The 15,704-nt window shown below is 36.8% G+C and overlaps 1 pseudogene across 1 annotated transcript; it reads left to right on the forward strand.

Annotated features, from left to right (window-relative positions):
- Positions 1 to 7,953: 7,953 nt before the first annotated feature.
- Positions 7,954 to 9,166, forward strand: LOC309859900 (glyceraldehyde-3-phosphate dehydrogenase pseudogene; annotated as a pseudogene). Its single transcript has one exon. The product of its transcript is annotated as a glyceraldehyde-3-phosphate dehydrogenase pseudogene (transcript).
- The last annotated feature ends 6,538 nt before the right edge of the window (positions 9,167 to 15,704 follow it).

A 15,704-nucleotide genomic window follows, 5' to 3' on the forward strand; every position in this document is an offset into this window, starting at 1 on the left:
TTTTGTGCTGACATGCTTCCTACTATGCCACTTTCCAAAAGATGAAAGTAGAAAGCAGCATTATTAACTAAAGGCAAGGAATTGTTGGAGGAGATGTTGACAAAGAAAGTAATACTGATTTTTATAACATGCCGATAGGACATGATAAGTTTAGGCTACCGAGGTGTCCCTGCTAAGCTGTGTGGAAGCCCTCACCCCCACCAGCTGTGTATGTGACTGTAGTTGGAATTGGGTCATTGTAGATTTCATCAGTTGGAATGAAGTCATACTGCGTGAGGGGGAGGCCCTCATCCAGTGACCCAAGTCTTCGTGGGAGAAGGACGAGGGATATAGACACACGGAGACACAGATGGACGTGGGAATGGGGACTGAGATTGTAATTATGTTACCACAAGCCGGGGAGCTTGCTGCCAGGAGTTACTGGCAGCCACCAGAAACTGGGAAGAAGCCAGGAAGGGCTCCTCCACGGAGCCTCCAGAGGAAGCATCACCCACTGACACTTGATTTCAGACTTCCGGCTTCTGGAACTACTTTGGAATTAATTTTTGTTGTTTTAAGACACCAGCTTTCAGGTAATTTTTTTTTCAGCCTTAGGAAACCAATTTTTGGAAAAGAGTGTTCATTAAAGCACCTGATCAGCAGTGTTTTCATAAATTATTTCAGAGGGAAAACAGACCTTGTAGCCAAACAAGTTTTCCATAAGCTGAGTTTTATTTATAAAACTGAATGGATTTAATTTTGTAATGCAATACATGTATATATCGATAAGTACATAGTATTTCCTATAATTAGATATCTTTTAAATGGTAAGCTTTGGAATACACTGCTATAAACCAATCTGAATTCTGAAAATAGAAGTTTCATAAAAAAATAGTCAAGTAGGACTTATTCTAGAATTGCAAAAATCTGCCAGAAAATTAGGCAATGTATTCCTGATATAAATTAAATACTTTAATAAAATAAGTATCACCATCTTAATCATAAATACAGTAAAGAAATTTTGCAAAATGCAATGCAAATTCATGCCATAAATTCAGGAGTAAGAGAATACTAATGGTAAAACTCAAGAACCATTTCAGTAATATCAGGAATATAACAAGCTTCCTATCAATAATTATACATGTTGCTAAATATTGATTTGAAAATCTTAGTCAATACAATCACCAAAAACATACTAAAGAGCTGTAATTACTCAAAATGAGGTGAAGCCACATTGTGTACAGAAAGTACTGTCTCGTACACCTTAGAGAATCAGCTGAAAATTATGCAGTGGAATGTAGTCATTGAAATATTTGATAAATTTTAGTGATACATTAAATTTCTCTTTATATAATAAATGAAAAATCATTCTAAGTTCTTGTGGTATGTAAGCAAATATGTAACATAGTGTATGTAATGCCAGTTTTATATTAATGATCTTTGATGGAAAAGTAGGGAAAAAAACAAATATTTACTATTGATCTTTTTTGTTGTTGAGTACTGGTAATTTTAATTTTCTTCATTATACAAAGTAAAGAATTTTTCAAATTCTTTATTTGGAATATTCACTATTCTATGTATATGAGTTATAAGAAATGAAAAAAAAAAAATTGGGGCACCTAGGTGGCTCAGTGGGTTAAGCCTCTGCCTTCAGCTCAGGTCATGATCCCAGGGTCCTGGGATCGAGCCCCACATCAGGCTCCCTGGGAGCCTGCCTCCCAGCACCTCTCTCTCTGCCTGCCTCTCTGTGTACTTGTGATCTCTGTCAAATAAATAAATAAAATCTTTAAAAAAAAAATCCAATTGTAGAAGTTATGTTAGTTTTCCATCTAAATGACACATATAAATGGAATTTCTTTTCATTTTGTCAAAATGAAGGATAACAGTTTTGTCTCCTTGGAGCCCTAGGACTCTTCTTTTGTCCTTCCTCTTACCCCTCCTGCTCCCGTCCCTCTTCCTCTTCCTCCTGCTTTGTCTTCTTCCCTGAGAAATATTAATGTGGAAAAAAGTTGTCATTTGACTATTCTTTGAGTAATGTCAGTTATTCACAGTATCATTCAAATGTAGATTTTCAGATTTTATTAAATTTATCCTCCAGTGCATTCTGCTGATTAGTGGTACCTGTGCTATTCAAAGGGCAAGATATAATTCTGCAGAAGCCTTATGGGAGCTCTCTTTACACTTTTCATTCAACTTTCCCCTCTCTTTTGAGCTGTTTTCAGGGTTAGGAAGGGAATATTCACATACAAGCAAATCTGGGCTCAAGCTCACTCCGTAAGGACTGAGTGGGGGCTCTCCTGATTGGCAGTGATGGTGGCTGAGGGGAGACATCCTTAGGACTCAGGGCAGCACAGACTGGGGGGACAGGGATTCCCTGGACCCAGAATGACCACTCAGGAAGACAGAAGTTTCAAAAACACTGTAGAATGCAGTCCATGCACTGGTTCAAGGAAGTAACACACAGTGTTTCAATTCATACAGAGAACTGCTTTAGGGTTTCTCCAGATACCAACCACTTCTCCCCTGGGCTGGTCACCTGAATGGGGTAAGGCAGTTTTTATGGCTACAGAGACCTTACAGTGTTGTGCTCAAGGCCTGTGATCAAGTAGACGGGTACATGCGTGGCTGACCAAGACCCGAGTGGGTTCTGCTTTTTAAGCTTGGAGTAGGGAAATGCTTATGCCTCATCAGGTAGACCTCTCTGACATTCTAGATCCAAAACAATCACACATACTTGTAGTCATGATACAATTAAGTTTCATTTATTAACTTGTTAAGATTTAGACAGCTTTAAAAAAAGAAGTGGTAACAGAAAAGCAGAATAAACCTAAAGAAAGCAGAGGTCAGCCCTTAATAAAGATAAAAACTGACAGTAATGGACATAAGAGGGAAAAACAGTGGACATGTTCTATAAATCCAAAAGTTCTTAAAAAAAAAACAGCAGAATAGTTCAAATAGTAATTAACCTCATCAGATACTTAAATTAGACATGAAAAGGGGTGAAAAAAATTAGAGAACAAATTTTAATTGTACCCCATTTGTACAACTTTATGTAAATTTGAAAATATAGATCAAAGGAATTTTTTTCTAGGAAAAGTGAAGCTTCCCCAAATGGAATTTTTTTAAAAATATTTAATTTATTTATTTATTTGACAGAGAAGGGGAGAGAGCACAAGAAGGGGGAGCAGCATAGGGAGAGGCAGAACAGGCTCCCCTCTGAGCAGGGAGCCTGACCTGGGGCTGGATCCCAGGACCGTAGGATATGACCTGAGTTGAAGGCAGATGCTTAATGGACCGAGCCACCCAGATGCCCCTTGTGGAATCTTGTAGAGAAAATAAGTAAACAAATTAATTATGGTAAAAGAAATAGACAAAATTGTTAAATGTCATGTAAGTCTTCACCAAGAAAGGACTAGGCTCAAGTTGTTTCTTTCTTTCTTTCTTTCTTTCTTTCTTTCTTTCTTTCTTTCTTTTTTTAAGATTAAATAATGCCAGTGCTACTTAACTATTCCAAACATAAATGACAATTTCCATTTTAAAAGATTGTTATTTTTCTTAAACACTGATAAAGATTACACAAAAAATACAAAACTACTGCCAAGTTTTACTCATGAATATTGATATAAATTAACAAATGTGATATTACCAATGAAAAATCAAACCAACAGAACAGTAAAAAATAATGAACCATGAAAAAATTGCATTTATTTCATGAATACCAAGGTGGCTCAGTAGTAAAAAATACATTCACGTAATCCACTTATTAGGAGAGCTAAGCAGAAAAATCTTGTAATTATCTCCTTTGATGACAAAAGGTATTTGACAGAATTTAACATCCACTCATGTTAAATGTACTCAGTGGAAGGGAAATTGTAGATTGCATTTGCAACATAGTTTATTTTCCTCCAACAAAAAAATCAAAGTTTTGGGGAACAAGACACAAAGGGCCACTCATTTTACTGTTGTGTAACTGTGTTGGATACATGAACGAATTCAATTAGACAAGTGAAAGCAGTTAGTTGTAAGACACAGAAAAAAAAAAATACAACCATATATTTTTTGCAGATCACATAATATTTTATATTTAGAAAGCTGAAAATAATCTATGGAAATACTTCTGCACACAAAGTAACTTCATAGTGTATAACTTATGAAATGAACATATAAAGACCAGACCCTCAATTTATAAAAACAAAAACTATTCAGCAGTAGGAGGAATAGTGTCAAAGAAGATACCTCCCCCCAAAACCATGTAAACAAATACAAATAACAGCACACATTTTAAAAAAAAAAATTAAAAAGACAAGAAAAAGACAACTGTTCTGCAGCACATCAAAGTGGATGCAAGCCCATATTATGGTCTTGCCTAGGAAGATTCATATCATAAAGATGTCATTGTTTTCCTAAAATAGTTTAATTGAATACAATCCCCACACAATAGAACCATCTTTTCCCCCCTAGAATTAGATAAGAGAATTGACATGTTGATTTGGAAAAAAAATAGAAACAAGCCTGAGAAAACCCTAACCCTATCAGTAATAGAGTTAGACATGAGTATTTCATAATTAAAACCAATTTTTGTTGCTTGAAATAGGTAAGCCAGTTAGAAGAAAATGTTTTTAAAAAATGGGGAAAAACACATTGGAAATTTAGTTCCTGATAACAACATATTTCAAATCAGTGAGAAAAGATAAGTCTTTGAATAAATGGTATAGAAATAATTGAATAGCTATACACAAAAAGACAAGATCTTTTCTGCTTTAATTGGTGCTCCTCCTCAGCCTGGGACTGTTTTGTTCTCCAGCTTTGTATTTGATCTCCCCTTTTTTTTAATGTCAACTCAGTACCCAGCTCTGCTACAAAAATCCCGGTTTTATTAAATCACTTGTCTAAGTGCATCGCTGCTCTCAGCTGGGGCTGTTACTATGTGAGAGAGTACACCAGAGTACACCTCCTCTTTCTCAGACATTTTATGTTTGCAAACCAAGATAACGTGGTTTATTAACAAGGAACTTTGGGCTTGGATGAAGCGTCTGCGTTTCTGGAGACTGTCTTCATGTGCTATGCTCTTTAATTTTACATGATGTTTTATTAAACAGGCCTGGTTGTCTTTGGTTGAAGAACCAAGAATATTGGGCTTGTAAAATTTGAATATAATTACACAATTTTTAATGTTTTAGATTTTCTCCTACTGTTTAGGGCTCCAGGAAGCACAGGAAGCACATCTATTCGCTAACAGATCTTTACCCATCTTTTGGTGGATTTCAGTTGAAAAGAAGCCTCCTCTCTCAAGACTAGCATTTACCAATGTTCACTTCCCTCTGTTCTGCATCCGAGATTCAATTTACTCGGCAGGCAGTTTTCTGTATGGTTCTCAGACCCACAGGAGGCATCATTATGTTGCATTGAGTGAGACCTTAGCTCTGTGCGAGAAAGTCATCGAACCCCAGTGTTACTAAAATAAAGTACAAAAGGGACTTTAAAATTCCTCTCCTGAACTCAATATAACGAGCTTAATAGGTGATACCAAAAGTACTTGTGATGGCAGAGGCCCAGAGGGTCTTGTTCAGTGTAGTTAAATTTCATGATTAGACGATTACTTCATAAATTATAATGCTACACTGACATTGAGTATTTGGCTTTATTCTAACTTTGTGTCTTCTTGTTTAAAATATTTACAAAAACATAAATACTTTCAGCAGTTTTATAAAGACATAGTAATGCTGCCAAAACTAAAATATACCGACCCTTGAATATGGTGCATTTTCTTAAACAACAGTAGCACACAGCTCTAACACATACTCACAGGGAACCTTGTTTCACCTTGTGTCACTGAAACTAGAAAGAATGTAAAGTCGTAAAATAAATGATTAATTGTAGAGAGAAAATGAATTTTAAGGAGTAATGTGTGACTCTGATAGGTTTATCTTTAAAAAACAGAATGTTACTGGGACCCCCTGGGTGGCTCAGTGAGTTAAACATCAGCCTGTGGCTCAGGTCATGATCTCGGGGTCCTGGGAGGAAGCCCTGTGTTGGGCTCCCTGCTCAGTAGAGAGTCTCTTTCTTCCTCTCCCTCTTCTCCAGCCCCTGGTCCCGGTCTTTCTCTCTCTCACGCAAATAAATAAAATCTTTAAAAAAAAAATAAAAAAAGAATGTTATATTAAATAACTTTGTAGAAATCAGCAAATAGATGACTCAAAACTAACCCTGCTGAATAGCAAAATCCAACTGAGTAAATTTGAAGATCGAATTAGCTTCATTCAAGAATTCATATATTGAACATCATCCCCTCTAGCAAATAGGAGTTCTGAATAGTAGTATAAAATGGAAGGTTTTTAGAGGGAGAGAAGAGGCGAGGGCAAGGAAGTCATAAATGAAAGGGAAAAAAAAGGATTATTTCAGGCAAGGTCACCTTCCTTTGGGGGACAAAATGATCTAGCAGGCAGATTCCTTCAGTGGGGCTGACCAGGAATTCCAGACTGACCATTTAAGATTATATCCCTGGGGAAGGTGGGAACTGCAATTAGATCAGCACTTGTGAGGGATGCCTGGTGAGGGGTGCCTGGTTGGCTCAGTTAAGCCTTTGCCCTCAGCTTAGGTTATGATCTCTGGCTCCTGGGATCTAGGCCCGCAGGTGTCATGCTCCCTGCTGAGCAGAAAGCCTGCTTCTCCCTCTGCCTGCTGCTCCCCCTGCTTGTTCTCTCTCTCTCTCTTTCTCTGTTAAATAAATAAATAAAATCTTAAATAAATAAATAAATAAATAAGCAATTAAGTAAATAAAATGTTTTAAAAAAATAAAAGATCTGGTCTGGTGACATGGGCTTAGCACTAGTAACTCTGTTTCATACATGTTATTTCTTTTCAATAACATTCATATGCTAATTTGGACATATGTATAAACTTCATGTCATTTTAACAAATTTTAAGCCCCACTCCAGAATATCTGTACTATTTCTCTTGTTTCATTGGATCACATGTAAAATTTTAACAACTTCAATGTAGAAATCTTTTTTTTTAAATTAGCATTGTGCGTCAGTTCTGAACTTTGTCCAAGACTAAATATACCTCCCATCAAAAACCTGTTTTCACCACACCACCGCCAGCACCCCTGGAGTCTCACGGATGGGTGTTGTCTTTTGTAATCTTAAATGAAAATTTGTGGTGTTTTTTTCATTTTTTTTTTAATGTATGTTTTTGTCATCCTGATTTCAGGCTGTGTTTCAATACTTCTCTCTCAATTTTTGATACGACAATTAGATATTAGGGAATGCAGGAGACTGGGACAGTCCTGTCAAATAACTTCACCTATTTGACCTAACAACAAAATAAAAAAAAAAAACACACAAAAATATAAAATAAGTAAACAAAAAAGAAAAAAAAATCATTCTTCTTCAGTGCACATGAACTATGTACCCAAATACTTCTAAATTATATCCTAAATTTAAAAGTATCGGACAAGAGAAATTAGAGATATCACATCTCATAATAAAATGAGACAGCATATGGTCTATAAGCACAAGAACTTGCCCCAATTAGTCAAGGAGAGAGAGGTGCAAATCAAAGATACAAGGAAATACTACTTCACACCTGTTAGAATCATTGTCATTAAAAAGCCTGAAAACTCAAAATTGGGATTGAAATAGGAATTAATTAGCACTCTCCTTGCTTCCTGGTGAGAGCATAAAGTGGTAATAGCACTTTGGAGAATGGTTGGGCATTTATTATAAACATGTGTCTCCCTTGTGACTTAGCAATGCTGCTTCTACTTATTTACCTCCCAGGAATGATTACATGGGTCCATTAAAGAGCTAGTAAAAGAATATTTACAGGAGCTTTATTCATGATAGTAAAAACCTTGAAGTAAAACATCAATAGAATTAATAAACATTTTAGCACAGTCATACATTGAACACCACTCAACTATAGTATGGCAAAATTGATACATACAACCAGAATTAATGTCAAAAACATTACACTGGGCTCTCTGCTCTTCCCCGTTCGACAGACAGCCGCATCTTCAGGTGCAGTGCCAGCCGCGTGCCCGAGACACGATGGTGAAGGTCGGAGTGAACGGATTTGGCCGTATTGGGCACCTGGTCATCAGGGCTGCTTTTAACTCTGGTAAAGTGGATATTGTCGACATCAATGACCCTTTCATTGATCTCAACTACATGGTCTACATGTTCCAGTATGATTCTACCCACGGTAAATTCAACGGCACAGTCAAGGCTGAGAACGGGAAGCTTGTCATCAATGGGAAGTCCATCTCCATCTTCCAGGAGCGAGATCCCGCCAACATCAAATGGGGCGATGCTGGTGCTGAGTATGTTGTGGAGTCCACTGGGGTCTTCACCACCATGGAGAAGGCTGGGGCTCACTTGAAGGGCGGGGCCAAGAGGGTCATCATCTCTGCTCCTTCTGCTGATGCCCCCATGTTCGTGATGGGTGTGAACCATGAGAAGTATGACAACTCCCTCAAGATTGTCAGCAATGCCTCCTGTACCACCAACTGCTTGGCTCCTCTGGCCAAGGTCATCCATGACAACTTTGGCATTGTGGAGGGACTCATGACCACCGTCCATGCCATCACTGCCACCCAGAAGACTGTGGACGGCCCCTCTGGGAAGCTGTGGCGTGACGGCCGAGGGGCTGCCCAGAACATCATCCCTGCTTCCACTGGTGCGGCCAAGGCTGTAGGCAAGGTCATCCCTGAGCTGAATGGGAAGCTCACTGGCATGGCCTTCCGTGTCCCCACCCCCAACGTGTCTGTTGTGGATCTGACCTGCCGCCTGGAGAAAGCTGCCAAATATGATGACATCAAGAAGGTGGTGAAGCAGGCATCAGAGGGCCCCCTTAAGGGCATCCTGGGGTATACTGAGGACCAGTTGTCTCCTGTGACTTCAACAGTGACACCCACTCCTCTACCTTCGATGCTGGGGCTGGCATTGCTCTCAATGACCACTTTGTCAAGCTCATTTCCTGGTATGACAATGAATTTGGCTACAGCAACCGGGTGGTGGACCTTATGGTCCACATGGCATCCAAGGAATAAGAGCCCCCTGAACCACCAGCCCCAGCCAGAGCAAGAGGAAGAAAGAGGCCCTCAGCTGCTGGGGAATCCCTGCCCCAACTTATCCCCTAAAACACTGAGAATCTCCCAACCTCCACTGTTTCCATCCCAGACCCCCTGAAGAAGGGGAGGGCTTGGGGAGCCCTACCTTGTCATGTACCATCAATAAAGTATACTGTACCCCCCCAAAAAATTACACTGAACAGTTGAAGACAGACATAAAGGAATACACAAGTCATAATTCCATGTATGTGGAATCTATGTTTGTTTATATATTTGTGTATTTATTTAGTGGAATCTATGTTTAAAGAAATAGGATTTTTTTTCTACTTCATGGAAGATACAGATTGACTGGAAAGGTACAAGAAAGAATTCGCTGAGTTGATAAAAAATATTTTATCTTGGGGCACCTGGCTGGCACAGGGAGTTAAAGCCTCTGCCTCCCGCTCAGGTCATGGTCCCAAAGTCCTGGGATCAAGCCCCTCATTGGGCTTTCTACTCGGCGGGGAGCCTGCTTCCCCCTCTGTCACTCTACTGGCCTCTCTGCCTACTTGTGATCTCTGTGTCTGTCCAATAAATAAATAAAAATCTTAAAAGAAAAATTTATCTTGAAAAGGGTACAGGGTATGCAGAAATGTACATTTGTCCATAACTTATAAAATTGTGCATTGAAGATGTATTTTTCTTCATGTAAAATTTTCCTCAATTTAAATGATTAAAAATGACTTTTTAAAAACATACCATTGATGTTACATTATCCACCCAATGTGATGGGGTTTGAGGGAGAAGAGAGCCAGTCCTGCAGAAAATTATAAACTCAATAATACATGAAAAATACTATATTGTTTTACCTCCTCTTTTCATTTAATTTTTATGAAAATCAGTCCCATATATTAAAATTATACAATGTAAGGCTTGCTTTCCTTTTTCTCAACTTTCAATATAAATATGTTTGCATTCTGAAATTGTCAAAGACTAAGAAACAGGTTAAGTGTTAAGAAGATGAGAAAAATGGGTTTCAATAATCAATATAACTAATATCTGGCTGCCATTGCTGGTAATGAAGTCAGTATTTTTCATGTTAAAGATTCATATCTTCCCATATTCATGAAGCATCTATCTGGTCTAAAAGTTTTATGACCTGTGTTGCATAGAATTAAATTTTCTTTAGGAAGTTTTTCATAATAAAATTAATTTAAAAATATTAATTCATCCCCAATCAATAACTTTATTACCAATGTGTTTCCAACCTGTAAAATGGACTGAATCCCTATATGACAAGTCAAAGTGCATTCTTTCTCTCTTTTTTTTTTCTTTCTCACTTAGATAAATATGTGATGAAAACAGGTGGCATAATCTACTTATCAGCATTTGGCACACTAGGTAACAAATGAGAACTTTTGAGGGCTTTTGAACAGTATGGGGCAATTTCCATTCTGGCACTTAGGGAATTAGCCCTGTGACTCCCATTAATTTTAATAGGAGGAGTGTGGGTAAACCATAAACCATTAATGGATCCTGGGAAGTTTCACCATGGATCAGCACAAAGTTGCACAGCACAGGTGTTTAATTGGTGAGGGATATAATATCAGAGCTAAATGTGTTAAGACTGAAGAATAAAAAATCAATTACTTGCAAAGGTAGTAAGGTCTGAAAAATAAAATGGTCGGGTTAAATGTGGCACAGATTTGAAATCTGTTACTAACCGAAGTAGAGGTGACTATCAAGTGAAACTAATGTGTATATCATTTGGTGGGTTTGGGTCTGGGTATGTCTCCTTTTTGCTTAGCAGTGACTCCAGGAAACATTTTTTAAAGATCTATTGTCAGTGTTTTGCCATATGTGTAGTTCAATTTAATATGTGTAGTTCAATTTACATAATAATTAATTTTCACTTCAATAAATCTTATAGAGAAAAAAAAAAAGAAAACCCTCCCAAATCTCAGCTTCAGATATTTGAAACTTTCGTCATAAAAAAACAAAACAAAACAAAAAACAAAAAACTTTTGTCATTATTATGTCAACAATAAAATATTCCCAATACACAAAGGAACATTCTTCAGGCCTAAAGTTACTTTTTATGGTGTTTGGCGAGGTAGCAGGGCCATTATCTTGATATGCTGGGTCTAGAAACCAGAGCTGCCAGACATCTTCAGGTTACCTTTCCCTAGTCACATTTGTCCAGTGATCTTTCTCCTTGTATAGTCAAATGAATTATTCAGATATCAGCAAGACATGTGAAAATACATCGTAACTATGCCAGATAGAAACTTTTACTCAGTTGTGATTTTATGGCAGTGATAAGGTATATTATAGTGAATTTACTAATTCTGAATTTATTGCCTGTATTGGCATATGATGAACAGGGCAGAAACTTTTCTTTTCAATTAAAGTATATTTGGCACACAGTGTTGTAGTAGTTTTAAGTATACAACGCAGAGTTTCAACAAGACTGCATGCTATGCTATGCTCGGCTCAAATGTGGCTCCAGTATGTTGTCATACAACGGGATTATAATAACATTAACTGTCTTCCCTTTGCTGCATCTTTTTACCCCTGTGATTTTCTCATTCCATAAATGGAAGCCTGTATCTCACACTGCCATTTGCCCATTTTGCACACTCCACCGCATCCTCCCCATTAATAACCATCAGTTTAATCTCTGTATTTATGGATCTGGTTTTACTGTTTGTTTGCTTTGTTCTTTATATTCCACATATAAGTGAAATCATGGTATTTGTCTTTCTCCATCTGACTCATTTCAGTTAGCACAGTACCCTCTAGGTCCATTCATTTTGTCAAAACGGCAAGATCTCATTCTATTTTATGGACATCATTATATTTTCATGGTATGTGTGTATATATATATATATATATATATATATATATATATATATACACACACACACACACACACACACACATATATATGTATATATCCATCGATCTATTGATGAACACTTAGGTTGCCTCCATGTCTTGGCTCTTGTAAATAACACTGCAGTGATCATAGGGGTGTATCTTTTTGGATTACTGTTTTCATTTTCTTTGGGTAAATACATCACACATCCTTGCCAATACTTACTATTTATTGTCTTTGATTCTAGCCATTCTAACAAGTGTATCTCATTATGGTTTTATTTGCACTTTTCTGATGGTTACTGATGTTGGACATCTTTTCATGTGTCTGTTGGTCATCTTCGGAAAAATGTCTACTTAGATCCTCAGCCAATTTTTAAACAAATTATTTGGGGTTTTTGATGTTGAGTTGTATAAGTTCTATATACATTTTGGATATTAAATTTTTATTTGACATAACATTTACAAATATCTTCTACCATTTAATAGGTTGCCTTTTTGTTTCATTGATAAACAAAGTGGGTTTAGAGGAAACATACTAAAGGAGAAATATGAAAAACCCACAACTAACATCATACTCAGTGGTGAAAAACAGAACTTTTCCCTTAAGATCAGGAAGAAGACAAGGATGTGCTCTTAACTCTTTTATTCAACTTAGTACTAGAAGTCCTAGCCACAACAATAAGACAGGAAAAGGAAATAAAATGCATCTAAGTTGGTAATGGAAGAAGTGAAACTCTCACTGTTTGCAGATGACATGATACTATACATAAAGGAACCTAAAGACTTCACTAAAGAAACCCAATATTAAAATCAATGAATTCAGGAAAGTTGCAGAATACAAAATTAATATACAGAAATTGGCAGAATTTCTGTACAATAATAATGAAATAGCAGAGTGGAAAATTAATGAAATAGTTCCATTTACAGTTATACCAAAAGTAATAAAATATCTAGAAATAAACTTAACCAAGGAAGTGAAAGACCCATACTATGAAAACCATAAAACTGATGAATGATATTGAAGATGATGCAAATATATGAAAAGATATTTTATACTCATGGATTAACAGAATTAATATTGTTAAAATTTCCACACTACCCAAAACATTCTACAGATTAATTGCAATTCCTAACAAAATACCAATAGCATTTTTCACAGAATTAGAACAAATAATGTTAAAATTTATATGGAACTACAAGAGACCCTGAAGAGCCAAAACAATCTTGAGAAAGAAGAAAAAGATGGAGGTATTACAATTCCAGATTTCAAGAATTACTACAAACCTGGAGTAATCAAAATAGTATGTTACTGGCATGGAAATGGACATGTAGATCAATAAAACAGAATAGGAGCTCAGAATAAACCCACAATTATATGGCAATTAATCTGTAACAAAGCAGGCTACAATATACAGTGGGGGAAATATATGCAATCTCTTCAACAAATGATTTTGGGAAAACTGGACAGCTGCACAAAATAAAATGAAACAGAACCATTTTCAAACAACATAAAAATAAACTCAAAATGGAGTAAGGACCTAAATGTGAGACCTAATGCCATAAAAATCCTAGAGGAGAGGACAAGCAGTAATTTCTCTAACATCAGCTGAGGAAATATTTTTCTAGATAGATCACCTAAGACAGGGAAACAAAAGCAAAAAAAACCCTATTGGGACTCCATTAAAATAAAAAACATTTGCTCAACACAGAAACATTATTTTCAGAATTTAAATGTTATATGCATTGTTTATTTTCCTCATTTGTCTAGGTAGTCATATTTATATATGATTTAATAATAATCATGAACATAAGCATTTAAAAAATTTTTGGATATGCACGATATGCTTTGGAAACTTGGGATTTTAATTTCTGGAACAAAGCTAACCTGATTATTCATTCCAATACTTGTTTTTCCACTTGGAAACTTTTTATGGTTATACTTTGTGTGGTTAAATAATATCTGTAGTCCTGCAAACATGATTTTAACATGTATATTAAAGATTATGCAGTATAAGAAAATATATGTTATATATAAGCATTTATTTTATGACCAAAGAGGGTGATAATATATGTTATTTTAAACATTGTGAGAGATAGAAGATACACAGTCAGTGGCATGTAGGTACTCAGTCATTACTGGGCCCTCTTCTCTTTGTCACACTTTCTTGAGCATACCAGTCATCTGGGAGGGACTATGTCATAGAAATGGTAGTGTCCCAACCCCAAACATTCTGATTCAGTAGGTCTGAAGTGGGAGCTGGGAAACTACAAGTTTAATATGTAGCTCCCAATGTTATCTTGATGAGGTGGTCTCTGGATCACAATTTGAAAAATGTTATTCTGGGATAGGGATGCTACATTTATTTGGAGGCAAAATAAAAATCTATTTTAGTAAGACTCGAAGAAAGTTGAGAAAAGTCCAATAGTTTGGAAGGCAGAAAGAAAAACAGGCCTTTTAAAAGGTCTATTTAAAACCCATTTTTATAGCTAAAGCTGTGCTCACATTTTTTTTAATAATTCTTTTTTTTTAATTTATTTTTTATTTTCAACATAACAGTATTCATTATTTTTGTACCACACCCAGTGCTCCATGCAATCCGTGCCCTTTATAATACCTACCACCTGGTACCCCAAGCTCCCACCCCCTGCCCCTTCAAAACCCTCAGATTGTTTTTCAGAGTCCATAGTCTCTCATGGTTCACCTCCCCTTCCAATTTCCCCTAACTCCCTTCTCCTCTCCATCTCCCCATGTCCTCCATGTTATTTGTTATGCTCCACAAATAAGTGAAACCATATGATAATTGACTCTCTCTGCTTGACTTATTTCACTCAGCATAATCTCTTCTAGTCCCGTCCATTTTGCTACAAATGTTGGGTATTCGTCCTTTCTGATGGAGGCATAATACTCCATAGTGTATATGGATCACATCTTCCTTATCCATTTGTCCATTGAAGGGCATCTTGGTTCTTTCCACAGTTTGGCAACCGTGGCCATTGCTGCTATAAACATTGGGATACAGATGGCCCTTCTTTTCACTACATCTGTATCTTTGGGGTAAATACCCAGGAGTGCAATGGCAGGGTTATAGGGAAGTTCTATTTTTAATTTCTTGAGGAATCTCCACACTGTTCTCCAAAGAGGCTGCACCAACTTGCATCCACCAACAGTGTAAGAGGGCTCCCCTTTCTCCACATCCCCTCCAACACATGTTGTTTCCTGTCTTGCTAATTTTGGCTATTCTAACTGGTGTAAGTTGATGTCTCAATGTAGTTTTAATTTGAATCTCCCTGATGGCTAGTGATGATGAACATTTTTTCATGTGTCTGATAGCTATTTGTATGTCTTTATTGGAGAAGTGTCTGTCCATATCTTCTGCCCATTTTTTGATATGATTGTCTATTTTGTGTGTGTTGAGTTTGAGGAGTTCATTATAGATCCTGGATATCAACCTTTTGTCTGTACTGTCATTTGCAAATATCTTCTCCCATTCCATGGGTTGCCTCTTTGTTTTCTTGACTGTTTCCTTGGCTGTGCAGAAGCTTTTGATTTTGATGAAGTCCCAAAAGTTCATCTTCGCTTTTGTTTCCTTTGCCTTTGGAGACATATCTTGAAAGAAGTTGCTGTGGCTGATATCAAAGAGATTAGTGTCTATGTTCTCCTCTAGGATTCTGATGGATTCCTGTCTCACATTGAGGTCTTTTATCCATTTTGAGTTTATCTTTGTGTACAGTGTAAGAGAATGGTCGAGTTTCATTCTTCTACATATAGCTGCCCAGTTTTCCCAGCACCATT

This window comes from Mustela nivalis (assembly GCF_964662115.1).
Source record: "Mustela nivalis genome assembly, chromosome: 2".
Classification (NCBI taxonomy): Eukaryota; Metazoa; Chordata; class Mammalia; order Carnivora; family Mustelidae; genus Mustela; species Mustela nivalis.